This window comes from Lagopus muta, chromosome 2 (assembly GCF_023343835.1).
Source record: "Lagopus muta isolate bLagMut1 chromosome 2, bLagMut1 primary, whole genome shotgun sequence".
Classification (NCBI taxonomy): Eukaryota; Metazoa; Chordata; class Aves; order Galliformes; family Phasianidae; genus Lagopus; species Lagopus muta.
Window position 1 is genome coordinate 5101718 of NC_064434.1, and position 17996 is coordinate 5119713.

Below are 17996 nucleotides of genomic sequence, written 5' to 3' on the forward strand. Positions count from 1 at the left end.
ACCCCATTGTGATCAAGCAGAAGATTACCCACGGAGTGGTGTTATGATGCAAAGAAAAGTAAAACACATCACTAGCCATACACATTAATGTACATCACACACAGACCAACTGCGCTTCAGAGAGACATTAAATCCACATTCAATTAACAGAGACCTCCCTTAAGATGGGCATTAAATAATTCCCTACCATGCACGGAGATAACTGGCCACTCCACAGAAATGGAATAGGAACCTCCTCATCTCCCTGCCAATAACATCTCCATTCAAACTTGCCCTTAAAACAACAAGGGGTCAGCGAGGAGGGATGAGGGGCAGGAGAGTCACTGCTGGCACACTATTGTGTGCTTATATTAAAGACTCCTCATCAGAAAATTACTCGAAATGGATGTTGTTCATGTTTATCAATAACAGAGCTAATGGCTTTTATGTAAATGCCATTACTCTCAGTCAGATCTGCACAGGACTCAGCCCCATCTCCCTTCGTGAGCGACACCGCTTCAGGCAGCCAATCTAAATGCAAATTATAATCAAATGGCAAAACCAGGAGCTCTCTGGATGAGACCAAAAACTTAAAATTAAGGACAAGGCGTACTGATTTTGAGAGAGCATCCCTCCTTGTCGTAAACACAGAACACCTGCTGGACTCACACTGCTTCTTCAACCCCAACGTACACAAAAATTCAAGCCCAACTTGATTCCTCTTTGCAGCCCTCCTGTTTACCTATAGAGCAAAGAGCACCATTTGCAGGGGATGCAACTCTCCGTGGTGCAGAGCTGGAAGAAGAGGTGGTGCTGCAGGATGCGTTTTTGGAGGCAGAGATTTAGAGCTGCTGGCAGCACGAGAAGCGCCTCTCTCATGGCATAAAAGCTTTTCAGAAGAGCACTTAAATCACAACCCCCACCTGGAGGGTATGTCAAACGCAGCGCTTCGTCGGCACCGATCACAGTAACGCACTAATGACAAATTTGGTAATAAATAACATTAAAAACCACGCTGTTTATTAAGCGGAACGCACAGAAGAGAAACTAACGATTACAACAAAGGCCAGAAATGTAACAACATAACTACTGCACAGGTCTGTGAGAGAGCCCACAGGGCAGAGAGAGAGCTCCCCGGCAGCAGAACACCAAAGCTCCCACTCCCCAGAGGTGGACGCGTCCTCAGGGGCACGCAGCCAATTAGTGATGGGTGCAGAGGTGCTTGTCACACGGGTTCAGCACTTTGTATGGCTTGGAAGAGCAGAACACAGGAATATTCATAGAGCAGAACTTGGCTAATTAGTGTCAATAACTGAGAGACCTGTTCTGCAAACAGCTGGATTTTGTGGATTAGCAGCGAGCAGACGCACAGTGCTGGGGAGCAGCGAGAGGATGCAGCTCAGCGGGCACCTGGCTGCTGCTTCAGTATAACAGTTAATGATTTATCCTTGGGCCTTAATGTCCACGAACGAATGAATGCCCAGTCTGTAAATAAAGCACCTCAGCCTGTGCACAGCCCAGCTGCATCTGACTGCTGGGGTTTGACTGGCCATCAAAAGAGGTATTAAATTCAAAACCACAGCCCTGCCTGCCTTCCCCCAGAAGCTTCTCATGAGGACTGGCATCTCTGAAGTCTCAGTCAACTCCTCTTCTTTTTCCACAGCTGCTTTGACATAGCTTGTGGTTAAACAATTACTCACAGACCCATTGTTTTCTGCACTAAAATTAGACACAGACTTTCAGTCCTCCATCACAGCACGGAGCTGCAAAGGCTCCTTCCTCCTCTTCCTCCAAAGCCATGGTAAAGCAGCACAGCTACACAATCCATCTTTGGCAAAAGGAGCCCCAACTTACAGCTTGTTACCACATGAAAGCCCACCTGGAATAAGCACAGAATTGAGTTAGAAAGAACACATAAACGCCACCTGCTCTCACTCCCTGCCATGAGAAGGAACAGCTCAGAGCCTGTCCAGCCTGACCTCGGCTGTCTGAAGGGGACAAGACACCCACCACCTCTCTAGGCAACCTGTGCCAGTGCCTCACTGCCCTTATTGGCAAGATCTTCTTCCGTAAGTCCAACCTAAATTTCCTCCCTTTTAGTTTGAAACCATTTCCCCTTGCCCTATCACAACAGATCCTGATAAAGAATCTGTCCCTTGTTTTCTTACAGCCCCCTTTTAGGTACGGAAAGGCCACTCTCAGGTCTCTCTGCTGCCTTCTCCAGGCTGCGCAGCCCCAGCAATCTCAGCCTCTCTTCCTATGAGAGGTGTTCCGTTCCATGGATCATTTTTGTGGCCCTTCTCTGGATGCATTCCAACAGGTTTGTGTCTCTCCTGTACTGAGGACTCCACATCTGGATGCAGTGCTCCAGGTGAGGCCTCACCAGAACAGTAAACAAAGGCAGGATCCCCCCCTTTGTCCTGCTGGCCACACTGCTTTGGATGCAGCCCAGGATACAGCTGGCATTCTGGACAGCGAGGCCACAGTGCTGGCTCACGTTCAGCTGCCATCCATCATTACCCCCAGGTTCTTTTCGACAGGGCTCTGCTCTACCCTTACATCCCCAGCTTGTATTGACAGCGGGGGCTGCTGTGACTTCAGGTGCAGACTCTGCACTTGGCTTTGTTGAACCTCGGGAGGCGATCGCACGCCTATGAGCTGTGGGAGAAGAGGAAAAAATAGGAAAAAAAACAAAACAGGGAACAAGCCCTTCCAAAACAAGTGCATCTCTTCCCCCATTCACACACCTCAGTGCTGCAGATCACAGCCCAACCCTGCAACAGATGTCCTGCTGAAAGCAGCAGCACTGCGAAGCAAACAAGCGTTCAGGCACGGCGACTCAGGGAATGCTGCTCCAGGAACGTGGTGCATCGGGGACGGTGCTGCTCAGCCACCCGAGATTTCACGCACAGCCACCACCATAATCTGATTTCACAGGCGTCTCCTGACTTCAGCTGTCAAACCGCAACCGTGGCCCATTTGCTGCAGCAGCAGCGCGCTTGAAAACCAGAGCTGTTCCTGGAGCAGAGCCATTTCCTCCCAGAAATTTAAGGTTCAAAAATCAGAGAATCTCACCACAACCCATGGACTCGCTGCTTCCCTTTGCAAGAGTTCGGGTTTACGCTCACCAAAAGGGTCGGAGCAGCAGAGCCTTTTCTTACTGCCTTTTGTGCGAGGCTTCACACTACCATGAATGGGTGGAAATGCAAAGCAGAAGTTTGCACAAAGAGAAAGCAGCGTGTGAGGTGGTTTCTTCTGAAAAAGAGAAGGAGCAGGAATGACTTACTGCCTCATTAAAGAGCCCCAGGCTGCATTTTTATTAGATATATTTAGATGCCAGTGGTTAAAAAAAACAAAAATTAAAAAAATAAATAAAGAGAGAGAAGGGGGAGCACCTATATTCTTCAGGTATGGGCCTGGATAAGTCACACGGCTACAAACTAAACCACAGCAGACACTCCAAACACAAGTGTGGAATGTTAATGGTGCACACGAGGACTCAGAAAATCACCATCAATCTGCACAAAGGTGAAAAGAGTCTGCTGCTGCAGGACCGTGCCTTTTCCCCACGTTCTCACACAGCAAATGCCTGTTCATGCCACAGCCCACAGTTGCCCCAGTGTTCCTCTTTGTGTTTTCTTACCTCATTACAGCTTGTAAGCTGCTCAATGCAATGAAAAGGCAAGTCAGTGGAAAATTTACTATCTCGGTGGTAAAACTGAGCCCATGCCCCTGCTGACAGCCTTCCCACCACCGCCTCCTATGGCACTGCGTAAACCCCTGCACCTCCTGCTGTGGCCTCCATCCTGCAAGCCACCTGCAGCTCCAAAGAAAGGCTTAATTCATAAAACATCCCGAGTTGGAAGGGGCCCATAGGGATCACCACGTCCAATTCCTAGTTCAAAACACATTTCCTATGTACATATCCCATACATGTATATGTCCGAGTATATATATTCTGGCCTGCACAGTGCACAACTTGCTAATAATGTAAATGATATCTCCCCAGCTTAACGGGGATGAGAAGTTATGGCTCTACACTGGCACTGAACAAAGCAAGGCGGCACGCCCCGAGCCAGCATGCCTCACAACCACTAAACACACATTTCTGTGCTCTACGTGGGCAGCAACTGCTGTCCAGAACGTTTTAACAGCAGAAACCACACTGCTTGATGCGGGAGGAAAAAAATAAACCAAACCCAAATACGTTCTTCCTCCTCTTCAAAGCCAGAGCATAAGAAACAAGCAATGTAATTATTCCCACACAAGGGGAAGGAAAATAAACCCAAAGAACACACACACGAGGAAAGAAACAAGTCTCAAAAAAACGCATTTTCAAAATAGTTCAAGGGCTTCTGTGCAAGGCCATAGCCTTACAGCAGGAGTCAGGAAGAAACTACAGAGAACGGACTTCAGGGCTGCTGCATCCCGCAGAGCCCCCAGCACAATCTCTCCTGCACGCAGCATCATTCCCTGCCTCCTCCCCTGCTCAGCAAAACTCCCAGCCCAGCATCCAGCAGTGAGGAGGCCAGCTGTGAAAGGTGCTGGCTCTGTGTCTGTCCCCTGCTAGGGACCCACCAGTGCCTGCCCTGGGCAGCACCCAGAGGCTAGCACCGAGTCGGCACGAGTGCGTGCCCTAAGTGCTGCACGTCCTTCGGTGCCCATGGGCACAGGTTTTTCCTCCTGAGCAGCCTCAAAGCCAAAGGCGTCAGTTGCAGCTGTCCCATCACCTGCCTGGAGACAGCCAGCACCAGCGGCGTGCCAAGAGGAGGCTTTCACTGCACCTGTCCCAGCATCAGGGCTCCCCAGCAAATCCTCCAAATCCAAGGCTACAACAAACAAACCTTTGGCAGGACAGAAGCAAGCTCTCGCCCCGATGCGTTTCCTCCAGGGAGCAGAAGCACGACTCAGACACAATCACTCTCTGCTGACAAGTAAAAGCACTTCAAGGAAGGCTTCTTTCCCCTCCCTTCACTTTGTTTTAAATGGCTGAAGAATTTCCTCTGAATGCTCCCAATTGCAGCTCACGCGGAGTTATTTTTGAAAGCAGAGAACCAGATTTCTGAGAGTCTGAATGAGGAAATGCAAAGCTTTTATTAAGCAATAATAGCCCAGACAATGGTCACGATTTCCCAAGGGTCTGAACACCACAGCTGACAATAAGCTTGATTCCTACACAAAACCCCCCTTGCAGGCTCCGAGGGTTTGCTTTGTATGGTCTCAGCTCAAGTTAGAGAGTTAAAACATTCGCAGTGCGATTTCCTCCAGTAACATCTGACCAGAGATACAAAAATCACTGGGAGAAGCCCTTCATGTTGTCCCCTTCCTCCTTGTGACAGTACAAGTCTCTTTCCAAGCTTGCAACAAAGACATCTCCCCATCCAGCTGGATCATTCCAAACTGGTCCATCTTTCCAGGATCAGGAGAGTAGGGGAAAAAACCCTTCAACTTCTTCACAGCAATCTGTATCACTGTACCATGACTCTCCTTGTAATGGGAAGAAATGGATCACAAAGCCCCACCTGCCACCATAAAGCACAACTGGATCCGGCGATCACATCACCTCGTTGTTATTTCAAAAGGGAGGAAGCTGCAGCTCAGAGGAGCTCACACAGCCTCTCCAGCTTCCCATTCTGGCCTTGTGCATGCCACTTCTCATTCAGTGAGATGTGGTTGGCCATGAACAATTACTGCTGCATGTGAACGAGCTTGATCTGGCTCTCTGTAGCTGGCAAAAGAAGCAGGCACTCCTAGGCCACATAAAACTTGATTGGTTCAAGATGTCTACTTAGGACAAGATGAATTGTCCCGCACAAACGGCTGCTTTTCTCCATTGACTATAAAGCAGACCTCAGGGAAAGAAAAGAAACAGCTTAGCTACAGACAGCTACATCTGTACAAAAGACGTAAATGCCTCCCATTCAAACGCTGTCCTCATCTTAAACAGTAAAGAAACTGATACCCTAAGTTCATTAGCTCTTCAAACCAAGCCGAGCCTACAGGAGCATTCCTACTCCACCATCATTTCTCTCTCTCCTTCCCTGGTCCCAGTACAAGTGTGGTGTACCTGCACAGCATAGCACGGTTACATTTAAGCTTTTCTGTCAGGCAAGTAGGTTTCAACCCATTCATTTACCGATCAAGCTGACCACACAGCCAGCATAGAGAAGTGCCTGCATATACAGGAGCCAACACTTGAAAATGGTCTCAAGTTTTTCTGCAGCTTTGCGAGGGAGAGAAAGCAAAGGTGTTTACAGGAGTTAATAAAAAAAAACAAAACAGAAAGGATGAGAGAGCAGTACTGTGTGTCTTAATTTTACAGGCAGGGTTGAAGAGGGAAGGGATGAAGTGCTTGTTTCGTATTTCTTACCATTAAATTCAAGGACTCTTGACCCAGAGAAATCCCTCAAGTTGGCTTGAAACACTGCTAAAAAATTATTCATCATCTGCTTGCCTGTAAAGGGCCATCCACATTACAGATGCAAGCCAACGAATGCTCTGTCCAGAAGAGCACGCAGAAATGCAGGATGCGTTCAGAACAGGGATGTACTCAAATTAAGGATGCTAAACACACCCAGATACTGCCATTCAGAGACTCCACATAAGCACTTTTTGTGCAGCAACATCTGTAAATCAAAGCACATTGTTTCCCACCCTCATAATAAAGAGATTTGCTGGATTATCTAGAGATCTGTCTGATGGTGGCAGACAAAGCTGCTGAACCTCATGCAGCTGCCTGAAATGGGCACTGAGGCAGAGAGCTCACTCATGATACTGAACAATGAACGTGGCCCCTTCAGTGCTCGCCTCCAATTAGCAAAACTCCTTGTGCAGCGAGGAAAGAGCACAACACAGCGAGAGGAGTGGCCACAGGTGACAAATGTGCGTGCCAGCAGCCACTGAGTCCCCATCTACTAAAGTGAGGATTGCAGGCGACAGCAGGCAGCAAGCCTTCATCACTTCATCACATTCATGAGAAGCCAGAAAGACTTGAATATTGTTAGCACAGACAGCAAGGCTTGAAATGCAGCCTTGATAACAAACAGCTTCAGTTAATCCATATTCACGACGCCTATCTCCAAAATGCTCCTCAGTCATTTAACTGTTGCTTCAAGTCATAGAATCAAAGAATGGCCTGGGTTGCAAAGGCCCACAATGCTCATCCAGTTCCAACCCCCTGCTGTGTGCAGGTCACCAACCAGCAGCCCAGGCTGCCCAGAGCCACATCCAGCCTGGCCTTGAATGCCTGCAGGGATGGGGCATCCACAGCCTCCTTGGGCAACCTGTGCCAGTGCCTCACCACCCTCTGGGGGAAAATCTTCCTCCTAACATCCAACCTAAACCTCCTTAAGTCATGGCATTATTGCTGGACTTGATGGGTGCTTTCCAAGTTCAGATATTCTGTGCTCCATTATGAGAAAGAACTGGGTAGCAGCTGCCTGAATAACACTTGCCAGACGTCAGGACTGCGTACAACTGGCCCAGCTAAATGCCCCACGCCATGCAGGGCCCCTTCAGCAGGGAACAGCCACACACCTTTGAAAACATCTGAAAGGTTCCTGGCAGTCCTGCAGCCATTTGCCAACTGATACTTCATCTTCATGTTTGAGAGAAGGCAGATCCCAGCCTGTCTCATGGCCGAGAAGTATCATCTTTGCTATCTTTTTGAATTGTGCTATGCAGTAATACACTCCAATACATGCAGGAGCAAAAATGCCCTTCAGCATTAATAGCAAGTCTACTTAATAGCAAGATTACTTAATGTTAATAGAAATAAGATCATAGAGATTTTGTTACATGACTCTGCAAATCACTTAAATCAAGAAGAAAAAAAAAACCCACCAACAAACCAAGGTTAAATGAAGACTTTTTTCCTTCTTTGTCCTTCATGCCTGCCTCAGTACACACATTAAAATTAAAAACAGCTGCGAACTTTCAGATGCAGTACAGCAGCTCTGCATTGGCCTACAGAGGATCCAAGCCCACATCTCAAGAGCATGCGCCCAAGAGAGCTTATTTTAGGATGAGAAATAATAGCCTTAAGTTGTTCCGGGGGCTGGATATTAGGAACAATTTCTTCTCCAAAAGAGCAGAGCTGCAGTGGCACAGCTGCCCAGGGAGGAGATGGGGTCAGCATCCCTGGAGGTGTTCCAGAACCATGGGGATGTGGCACTGAGGGATGTGGGCAGTGGGCATGGTGGGGTGGGCTGGGGTTGGACTGAATGGAGTTGGAGATCTTTTCCAACCTTAATGATTCCGTGATTCTATTTCACTCCCTTTAAAAAGTCACATCATTCAAATAGAGTGGTGACTGACCATTTTGGAAAGATTCAGGATTGCACTGTACTGAGCCATCCAGGACCTTTACAGTAATTTGATAAACATTTCAGCATAGAACGCATTTGCTGCATTATGTTTGCTCTCTGGACTACAAAGGATCAATTGTAGGCACAAAGCTTCCCTAATGCTGGAAGCCACAACAGAGATATTACCACCTGGAACAGAACTGCATTGAAAAGCTGCAGGGTTCAAAGAGAAGAGGGAGAAATAACCAAACATGCAGCAGCTCATCACTTCAAACAATCGTTAAGGTTGGAAAAGGCCTGCATGATCATCCAGTTCAACCATCCACCAATACTGCCCACGTAACCATGTCCCTAAGTACTACATCTCCACATTTCTTGAACACCACCAGGGATCAGGGACCTTACCACCTTCCTAGCAGCCTGTTCCAATGCCTGATCGCTCTTCAGGAGTTGTTCCTAATATTCAATCTGAACCTCCCCCCGATGCAATTTGAGGCCATTCCTGAGCCTCCTCTTCTCCACACTGAACCATCCCAGTTCCCTCAGGCTCTCCCCATCACGTTTGTGCTCCAGACCCTTCACAGCTCTATTGCCTTTCTCTAGACACTGAAGATGCCTCACTATCTTTCCTGTAGTGAGGAGCTCAACACTGAACACAATACTCGAGGTGAGGCCCCACCAGAGCTGAGTACAGGGGATGATCACCTCCCTCCTCCTGCTGGCTGCACTACTTCTGACACAAGTCAGGATGCCACTGGCCTCCTTGTCTACCTGAGCATAGGTAGCCTAGCATCACCCAACACCCTCAGACCTTGTTTCTCCTGCAGCTTTCCAGCCACTCTGCCCCCAGCCTGTAGCATTACCTGTGGTTGCTGTGACCAAAGTGCAGGACCTGGCATTTGGCCTTGTTGAACTTTATGCCATTGGCCTCAGCCGAACCTTGGGGCTGTGACCGGCCACAGGCTGGATTTCATTCCATTCATGACTGCTCTCTATGCCCTGCCTTCAAGCCATTTTTTACCTAGCAATGAGTATACCTGTCCAAATCATGGGCTGCCAAGCTTCCAACAGATTCAGAGTCTTAAAGCTGCATCTTTTTTGTGCTGAGTCCCAAAACCCCATTATGCCACCAACAGATCCCTTGGAGATGACTCCAAGAAACCAACCTTCCAGGAGGCTGAAGGCCAGATTTCACCACAGCTCAGAAACATGAGGGAAATTGAACAATTTGGCTTCTGTTCTGCCAGCAGCTCATTCCAAGGACTCATGCCATTTGACAGCTCTTTGCATCTCCATTTCTTGGCTGTTTGGATGCACCTCATCTTGTTGCTGCAGCATCTCAAACACGTGGAGCTGCCCATGCAACCTCAGCCCAAGGGCAGGAGAGGCCTTGGTGCCCTTCTGGATTCTCTTATCTTCACAGAAGGCAAAGCTTCCACAGAAGAAATGAAACCAGCAGATACCTGCACTGTGTCTGCTGATCTACACAGAAATCCCAGCCAGACTCCTGTTTTTTAGATCTCATTTTCAGCAGATTAAGAAAGATTATCCCAGGGGTATGGCAACCGACCAGAGTGCAGGAGATCACTTCAAGACATCTGTAACAGCACGCAATTAACAGCCTCTCCTCAATTTTGTCTCGTGGCCTCATTCATTAGGAAGATGGGCTTTTTAATAACACTCACACAACACCTTTACTAGCAATTCCTCTACTTCCATTACTGCCACTGCAGGCCTCAGGCTCCTCTTTCCTCTCCCTGAAATAGATTCAAGGCAACATCTTCATTTCCACTCCTGCTCATCCACATTGAAACTGCCTATACGCACGTGCAAAACAAGCACAAATTACACCATTAACTTCAGCTTAGTCAGCTCTCACCACAGACTAAGTCAATATTTGACAGATATTTAGCAAGGACTGGGATTTATTTAAAATTGTGCCCACAAGAGCGGATTTAGCAGAGGATGAGACACAACAGGACACGCTGCTCGGGATTTGGAGGACAAAAACTTGCACTTCGTAACCACAGAATTCTTTCAGCTGGATGCCTCCTGTTGTCACAAAAAGGAGGTGAGGGAAAAGCAGGATCTGAGCTCAATCTTCCAAACCTTGTGAGGAACAACTAGCTTTCCTGGGGGCAACGCTGTGCTGTGTATGAGTGAGGACGTCCCACCTTTCAGAGAAGAGGGGTTGCTAAGGCAATCCAACTAAAGGCCTGTCATCTGTACCAGCCCACAGCTTCAACACCAAGCACAGCATCAATGCAGCTCTGAGCTCTGTGCCAGCACAGGCCAAAATAAAAAGTATAATAAATAATAATAATAAACTGCTAAAAGCACCCAGCATGCCAAATGGGCTTAACAACATAGCAAAGAAATAGATTTACCCCAAATTGTATCAGCTTTCATATGAACAACATCAACATAAAAATGTAGATAAAATAGAACCAACAGCAAATTTTCCCCTTCCTCTGTGGTTAAAGACCAATACAAAAGCTTCTAGATCTCCCTAACCCTGTTACGTGTGCTGGTTCCTCCCTCTGGCTGGCAAAGTTCTTACTTACACGAGCCCTTGGGAGCAGTGCCAAAGCTGAAGAGTAAAAGGAACAGGTCAGTGCAAAATCCCAACAAACAGAGCATCACAGGGAGACAGGAATTAAAAACAATGTTTTGACCAAACCTCCCTCTCTGCACTACCAAGGCAGAGCTGCCACCAGCAGAGAAGGCTGCACACTGCAAACAAAGCTACATGTGCATGAACCAAACGTTCCCTGCGTTGTACTTAGCAGTCTGGGAAAGGAGTCCAAACACCAAGTAAATAAACAGGAAACAGGCCCAGGCCCCTGACAAAGCAGGGAAAGGAAAAAGCAGGGAGGACAGATATAAACACAGGAACAAAAGTTAACAGTAACAGGTTTGGTTTTCTATGCTGTTTGCTAGCAGCTTCATTTGGAAAACAACCCATGTGCTTGCAGATCCTCTCCAACAGTGCCTCCATTGCTCTCAACTTAGGAAGTCAGCGGCCATTCCAAGCACAGGCAGAGGAGGTTGAAGTTTCCTGTATCTTTTGCACAAACAGAAACACTACACTGCTCACACAACGGCCAGGAAAATACTTCAATTAATACACCTACAAATAGCCACGGAGTTTAATATCTGTCCTGGAGGCATTCAAGGCCAGGCTGGATGTGGCTCTGGGCAGCCTGGTCTGCTGGTTAGTGACCCTGCACATAGCAGGGGGTTGGAACTGGATGAGCACTGTGCTCCTTTGCAACCCAGGCCATTCTATGATTCTATGACTCCTATTTGTCTGCCCGTCCACACACAGCCCCCCACCCAGCAGTGCTGCAAGAACTTGACTTCACTTGGCAAAAAAATGCACCCACAAAAATTCCAAACCAAAAGAAACCCCTTTTTGTATTGCTGCAGTTCAGGTAGCATTGTGCTTTTAGTCCACATCACTGTGCAAAACTTAAAATGATATAAAAGGATGTAGCAACTAATTAGCAGAACTTTTCTTGCACCTCTAGACAGCCTGCAGCTGGAGAAGCTGAAGGAAATCACACTGACAGCAGTGGACACACACATCCTATCCTGCATTTGAAAGCACAAAGAACAAAGCTCTGCTGAATGTGGGAATTGGAAAGCCTGATGATTTAACCCAGTTTATCCCGTGGCAAATTAGCTGCTGTTGAAACACAAGGCATTACATCATCTATTCGCAAGGATTTATTTTTTTTTTTCCCTCCAAGCTGAACTGCTCTGTTCACAGCTTAAAAAACATCATTTCTTCCTAACAGACTCAACAAAATGAAGGGGTGGATCAAGCTCTATGCAGGGAAGCACACACCTAAACTGCTCTGCAAGTTCAAACAGCAGAAGATTTTATCTGGAATTTAGCAGGAAATACAGAGTGTCCCTTCAGACCAATCTATTCAGATTCAAGGATGAAAAGCCCATTTTTTTCAAAGTTCTGCTGTGCAAAATAATGGAATCACAGAACAAAATCAAAGAACATCCCAAGTTGGAAGGGACCTACAGGGATCATTGACTGGGGGCTGAACTCACCCAGCTCTGCCACAGATGTGATGAGCCGAGTGGTAAGAGCCCACCTGATCCTTCCTTCCATTTCTGCCATCTACCCAAATAGCTGCAGATTCCAGTCCCAGCTGCCACACCACCTTAATGGGCCACACTGAGAGGCAGAGAAGGATCAGCTGCAAACTGAGCTGCTGGAGGCATCAGTGCCTGTTCTCTTGATCAACTTGTAGACTTGTTTTCCCTCACTCCCCACACATCTGTTGGTGCAATCTCGTTTCTCAAAGCTTGGCAGAACCCTAATTTCACAGCACCTGCTTTTCAACACTTGTTTCTCAGAGCTTTCTTCGGTGAAGCTGAAGGGCCAGGCTCTCACAGACTCTGTCGGCGCAGCTTCAAAAACCATGATGCAATGGGCTCTCGCTGCAAAACTGAAGCACCCAGTTGATCCGAGAGGTTTCACACAAGCCGGTGTTGCAGCTCGTCAAACTCAAGAGCTGTCAGATGTTGGAAAGTGGAAGAATGCCAGGCAAAGCATTTCCAAACAGCTAAAGTAGGAACCATTGGTCTCATCCCCAAGAAGAGAAAGTTTTACACAGATAGACAGCATGTGTGGATCGAGGACCTCTGATATGTTTGACATGTGTACCAACCCACTGAGCACAAGGCAGGGCATCCAAGCAAGGAACAAGATTTACAACAACTTAAACTCTGTAAAACAAGGACTCTCCTTCTAAAACTGGCACAGGTTTGGCATACAGCTCTTTCACCAGCACGCCTTTAGATATTCAAAAGTACAGTGAGAAATGTTGTTTTCAATTTAAAAAATGTGAAAGGCTTGTTTTGAATAACAGACGAGCAATGGGTAAGAATAAAATACTCTACAAAAAGAAAAGAAAACTCTGTGGAAGTCCTGTTAAAGGTAAATTACCCTTCGAAACAGCCAGATCTGTAATAACCAGAGAAGAATGGGCTTTGCTGTCAGGATGTAATTAAAAAAAGAAACAAACAACAAAACCACTCTGCTCTGTTCCATATGGAGATAGCCAGCAGCTGATTTGGGAGAATGTCAAGCAAACAAATTTTCACTCTGAGATTGCAAAAGGTCACCGCAAACAATTACTACAACGCAATGCTAAAAGCAACATATGCCTACGCTTTTTTTCAGTTTAACAAGATATCTTTACAGCTTTAGTTATTACGTGGAAGGAATAACAACATCAAGGATTACACAGCCACGTTCAGCCATTGTGCAAATAGCAGGGAACCATTAGAATTGCACTGCAAAGTGAGCAGGCTGCACAAGTGTTTGCTTCCTCTTCTGCCTCTGCTTTTGCCAAGTGCAGTTCCCGAAACAGATCTCATCCGCAGTCAAACTGGGGCCAGAACGAAGACATTCCTTGCCATGTATGGGAAATAACGGAGGTTATTAATTTCACTTCTCATAATAGAAGAGCAGAAGACACGAGAAGGAGGCTTTGGGATAAAAAGTCAGGCAATAAAAGGAAGCGCTCAAATCTCAAAGATGTGCACCAACAGCACAAGTCTTCCCAGCTGTCTCCCTGCCAAGCAGCCTTCAGAATGGGGCATTTTCTTCTTTCAGTGCAACTCCAGTCCCCATTAACGGGGACTGCATGCGTCAGCACAAAACTTTCGCCTAGCAGCACGCAGGAACTGAAAAATGAGCATCCTATTCCAGTGACCTTCACAGGCACACACAACAGTGAGCCATTCTTGTCCATTCAGCACGCTCATGTATAGCAAGTCCCACAGATTCACTAAATTACCCTTCGTGGTCCTGAGCAGGCTCAGGATTTGCAATTACGATAAAAGAGGCTGGGAGCAAGCCTCCGACACCAGATATGACCTCAATACCTGCTCTTGTCCACCTGTCCACGCTTTACAGTGCTCAGCTACTGCTGTTGCTGCCAGAAGAGGCAAAGCATACACGTACCTTTCCTCAGGAGCAGGCACCCGTCCCCACTCTCCTATTCGGCAGCAAAGGAGAAGCAAACCCAGCTTCCCTCTGTGCTGCCTCAAGCTTTTTGCCTCTTGAGGAACAGGCCAGCTCCTACTCAGCACCTCCCTAGCTCCAGCACTGGGATACCATGGGAACGAGAACCTTTACTTCCTGAAAATTAATGAAGCTTGGAACAAAGGGAAGGTGACCAAGGGGTCTGGTATAATCCCTTCTTTCCCCAGAAGGCACCACACATGCATACAGCCAACACAGAACCATGACTTAGCACTGTACCTCCTCAATACGCTCACACGAGCTCTTAATAAACCAGGCTAAGAACAGGCACAGGGACAGCAACGCATCCAAATAAGACACCCCTGCACAGCAGCATGGAGCTCACAAGAAATACTTGCAGTGCCACTCCTGCTTCCATCAGTTTTAGGAAGAGGAAATTCACTTTGGTTCTTTTTATAAACCTACTCTATTACGTCTGTCAAACAGCTGCCACTTTCTCTGCCCAATATAGCCGCTGCCAGCAGTAACCAAAGGATCGCTGTGGCTGCGCATGTATTATGTATCAGAGATGCATATTAAAACAGACTTGAGATCTGTCTGGAGATTATGTGTCACTCCTCCAAGTCAATGGAATGATAGTGAGATGCAAGTCGGTGCAGAGCCCGGGCTGCACCTGTGTGAACTGCTCCAAAGATGCTCTGGGCATTGCTGCCTCAGTAACGTCGCCTGAAATGCGAGCTCAGCAAGGCAGACAGACGACGGAGAGAAAAATATCTTTTTCCCTGACACCTCCTTTCACAGGGAAGAAATAATTGCATAGCTTGGCCTTTCTAATCAAGACTGTCGTCCTTGTATTTTTAAAAGTCATTTGCAAAAAAGAAAAAAAGCAGAGCTGATTCCTAAGGAAAAAGAGCTAGGTTCAGTGCAAAAGCCTTCAGATACCCGCCAGCTCCAGCTCAATGGCTGCTTCCAACTAACTGCACCCTTGAGACACTTGCAAGAGACTTGGTGCTATTCTTCACTGCCATGAAGTAAAAACAAAGTCAGCAAACCCTGGAGGCAAACGGGAGAAAGCAGTGGCAAGATTTCTTTCCATCTTTTATTATTTGCATCGAGTCTTAATTCCTGTTAATAAGCCTGAGATTTACATCAATAATAACACACGGCAGTGTGCTTCAATGCAGCCCAGCAGCATTAAATCAAAAAGGTTCCTTGTGCTCCACTTTAAGGAAGGGCAGCAAAAGAACCACCCAGCACTCCATGACCACGACCAGGGCAAACTCTCACCTTTTTCCACACCTTAGTTTTTGTTTCCAAATGCACGGCTGAGAACCTGCAAGGGAAGTCTTAACACCAGTGAATTGTCAGACACCACAGCAATTAGTGGCAGCTTCCCAGTGCATCCACCTCTGGCCACGTTCTGATAGCTGCCTCCTCCTCGATGCCCACATTAAAATCAAGGCACACAAGGTAGGCGGCAGATTCATTTACCAAGGGCCTCCCAGAAGAGATGCCTAAGGAAAGAAATATCTTCCCTAAACAATGCCTGCTTGGCTTGTTGCTTTTTTAAACCATCTGCTATGGGCCCGCTATCTTCGTTAATAATCTGAGGAGGATGTTAATGTGCCCAGTGACATAAAATAGATGTACAGTGCATTTCTAGATGATGGGAGCCATGCTGCATGTGTCCAACTTACTGCAAACAGAGGAAGGCAGGATTGTGCTGCCCTGCCTTCTGCCCACCTGCTGCTTACACATCATGGCTGTGACATTACTGATCCGCTTACACCAAAGGCTTTTGGTCTATTTTATTTACAGACCCTTGCAAGATCCCCTGCAGACACAAAAGCCTTATGGATCCTCCAGAAGAAACCCACAGAGCAGCTCACCCCGTGCTCCACAGATCTGGGCTCTGCTCTCACTCCCAGCTCACCACTTGTTCAGCAGCTCTTCCTGTCACGAGCTCCAATGCCTTCATGCCAACCTTTTGCAGTAGCCATCTGCATGTCAGCAGCACTCTGCAGCAGCACCAACACAGTCCAGAACACATCATTTCCCACTAAGTGCCTGCACAGAGCAAACCTGCACTATAATTACTTCCTCGTGCCTATAACAGAAGCACTAAAAGACGAGTACAAATCCCATTCCCATGTGCTCTGGCATTACATACGATGCGAAGGCATTTAATCGAGGAGGGAGAAGATAATCCTCCCCACATTCAGTGACGTGCTTTATTCCATCACATCCAAATCTGGACCCAAGGTGTGGTACATATTAGACAAGGAAAAGCAAAGCAGTTAGGACGTGTTGATGGCACGATGTAATGGAGGGTGTTGATGGTTTTAATTGTGCTGCCTTCATATAAGCAAAGGGTCCAATTTCCACAATAAGTTGCCAAATGAATTCATCTTCTCTTTGACTGCCCTTAGAAAGTACTCAACCTGCCATAAAGCATCCCCTAATGGAAACCACACACACACGGAACAACTTGTTTCCTGCTAGATGACATTTTGGCATTCCAATAGAACTCACTTTCAAACGAATACAGAGATGACCAACATACTGGCGCAGATTTGAGATGACTACACAGCTCCACAATGCCTTCATGTGACACAAAGTAGTACAAAACAGTAATAAAGCTCATCCTGCAGAGCCAGCTGTCAGGACGTGTGCTTCAGCACAGCAGTGCTCTCACCAAAACACAATGGGAAGGGAACAATCCTCAGGCTACGTGTGCTGCCAGCATCCCTGAGAAGAACGTCAGGTAAGCAGACACCTCTGAGTATTCTGAATCATGGGGAAGGCATTTTATGAAACAAGACAGGTAAAAGGTTAACCAGCTGGAAACTATGCAGAAAAAAAAAACCAACAGTGTTACCTGTACCTGTACAGACAGAAATGTTATTAGCACTTTGTATTAGAAGAAACTTGACAGGGTTTCCTGCATTCATGGGATGCTCTCATACTGCCCTCGGTATGCTCGCATCTGTAGCAAAATGCATCAAAACTCATGGAGGGGAGGGGACAGGAAGACACACAGCCAACTCCATGCACTGAGATCCCAACCATCTAAGGAACTGATGGTAAGGGTGCAAGAAACTCCTTTACATCAAACTACCTGTACTCATTGAACAGCCTGGGTTGCAAAGGACCACAGTGCTCACCCAGTTCCAACCCCCTGCTGTGTGCAGGTCACCAACCAGCAGCCCAGGCTGCCCAGAGCCACATCCAGCCTGGCCTTCAATGCCTGCAGGGATGGGGCATCCACAGCCTCCTTGGGCAACCTGTGCCAGTGCCTCACCACCCTCTGGGGGAAAAACTTCCTCCTCATATCCAACCTAAACCTCCCCTGTCTCAGTTTAAAACCATTCCCCCTTGTCCTAAGTCATTATTAGATCACTGTCATAAGTGGGAGCCTTCAGCTTCCCTTCCCCTGGACAACAAGAAAAGATTACATTTCTTCATTGACAAGTCTCTTTTCTGTATTCCACTCCCTGTGACCAACAAGGGACTGCTCGCTCTGTAGTCACTGTGAATGCCACACAGCCCTGAGACCCACCGCCAGCCATTGCCAGTGAGCAGGGGCAGATGCCAGCAGAGGGAGCACAGCACACCTGTGCATTCCTTACATAAAAGCCAAGGTAGATCGAACTGTCAGCAGACACTGAATTAAAAACTATGTATTGAAACCTGCTTTA

General features: G+C 47.2%; 1 protein-coding gene across 12 annotated transcripts in view; it reads right to left on the reverse strand.

Annotated features, from left to right (window-relative positions):
* Positions 1–17996, reverse strand: part of EXTL3 (exostosin like glycosyltransferase 3) — a 131932-nt gene that overhangs the window by 91647 nt on the left and 22289 nt on the right. The window contains exon 1 of one of the 12 annotated variants that reach the window (XM_048937331.1): positions 4824–7171. The exons of the other annotated variants lie outside the window; for them this stretch is intronic. The gene's annotated coding sequence lies outside the window, so the exon portion shown is untranslated. Of the gene's footprint in view, positions 1–4823; positions 7172–17996 lie in introns of those variants that run through there. 12 annotated transcript variants of the gene reach the window in all.